Source organism: Aotus nancymaae, unplaced genomic scaffold (assembly GCF_030222135.1).
Source record: "Aotus nancymaae isolate 86718 unplaced genomic scaffold, 86718_ANA_hifiasm-v0.15.2.pri h1tg000033l, whole genome shotgun sequence".
Lineage (NCBI taxonomy): Eukaryota > Metazoa > Chordata > Mammalia > Primates > Aotidae > Aotus > Aotus nancymaae.
The window spans coordinates 7573069-7574929 of NW_026988447.1; the positions used below are offsets into that span (position 1 = coordinate 7573069).

General features: G+C 35.1%; 1 non-coding gene across 1 annotated transcript; it reads left to right on the forward strand.

The window, feature by feature from the left end:
* Positions 1-1364: 1364 nt before the first annotated feature.
* Positions 1365-1504, forward strand: LOC135277862 (small nucleolar RNA SNORA67). Its single transcript, XR_010345438.1, has one exon. It is a non-coding gene; the product is annotated as a small nucleolar RNA SNORA67 (small nucleolar RNA).
* Positions 1505-1861: the final 357 nt, after the last annotated feature.

Sequence of the window (1861 nt, forward strand, 5' to 3'; positions counted from 1 at the left end):
AATTTATATCAGAGTCTTAAGCTGCCATATAGATGCAGGCAAAGAAGACATGTCTATACATCAGCAGAAATTCTGCACATATTAAAAGATAGGTAAAAATTAACAGTCTTACAGTAATTAATTTCAACCTTTGTTAGTTGCTATAAAAAATAACATCATTATATGCATGCAATATTCTTCAACAATAGAACCTATTTTAAAGACTTTTAAGATATATAGTTTTAGCTTTTAAATCCTCTTATGAATTTTCTAAAATTCATCTATATGTTCTGCTCACACTTTCTCTCCATTAAGACAAATCACATTTTCTTTGATAACATCACATCATTTCCACTGACATACTAATGGATCCTACTGAGTGTTACAAGTTTATGGCTATATGATTCATTTCTATGATAATCTCATTTTCATTAATATAACAGCTCCAAATGTAGTACATCAATTCCTGAGATATCCACATTCACATCCTAATGACTTTTTCATCCCTTAATGGGTTTTAAAGGAGAAGAGTCACATTGTTCTGGAAAAAAAATAAACCTCAGTAGGAGACTTAAAGACTTAAATCAACTACATTAACTAGTGTCCTCTCAGCAAAATGGTAATGATTCAAGAACGTACTGATCCAGCAATTTGCATATATGCAGAACATGTCCTCAAAAAAATATAAAAGAATATAACAAAAAAAACACAATGGAGAATAAAAATAAATTTTCAAAGTAATTCAGCACATATTGTTACTTATTCCAGATTTTAGTAATTGTACTATGAAGATAAATAGTCTGATTATCTGTGGGCCTGGGGAATTATAGGTGGGCTTCAAAGAATAAGTAAATCCCCTTATGGTATAGAAATAATATGTTTTATATGTGTATATTTATGGAGATAGTCCATATTTTTCATCACATTCTAAAAATAGTTATGATCAATACACACACACACACACATACATATATATATATAAAGACCTCACTGTTAGTCTACTTCTATAACAAACCAGAAGAAAATAAACTGAGAGCCTAGACTATATGAAGTGATTCATATGTAAATAGAATATGGGAGGAAATGGGAATAGTACTTTTAGCCCTAATCATCTATATCATGAGTACCAATATGAATTTGGAGTTTTAAAAAGGAGAATGATACAAAATTATAGTTTTGACTTAAGAAGGCAGAAACATGACTTGAAATTATAATGCAGCAATAGGTGATTATGCCATTTTCCTGAAAAACAGACTTGTTCATATCTGAATGGAAATAAGTTGGAGAGTCTGTGTTCAATGCTGCAAGTAAATGGAAGAAAAAATCTATGTAAAGAGGTTGGAGAAATTTTTATCTTAAGAATTGGCATAATAATTCCCTTTCTTATCCAAGGTGATTCCCTCTCCAAGGGGACATCCAGCGCCCCTCTCAGGAAAGTAGCAACTTGGAATAGAATCTGGCATGCCTAAGGTCTTTTGGGAACAGGGATGCTTATTTCCTGTGCCCTCCTTGGCTGTTTACAGGGATACTCACATGTCATCCCTTTGGGATAGATTCTCATGCACATGCTGAAGAGTTGTCTTTCTTGACGTAGGCAAGAGGCATTGATGTGCAGCAGGTTTCTTTAGTCATCAACTATGACCTTCCCACCAACAGGGAAAACTATATCCACAGAATCGATCAAGGTGGACAGTTTGGCCGTAAGGGTGTAGCTATTAACATGGTGACAGAAGACAAGAGGACTCTTCGAGACATAGAGACCTTCTACAACACCTCCATTGAGGAAATGCCCCTCAGTGTTGCTGACCTCATCTGAGGGGCTGTCCTGCCATCTAGCCCCAGCTAGATGGGGGGCTAAGGAGCAGCAGGAGGGGAGAGGGAA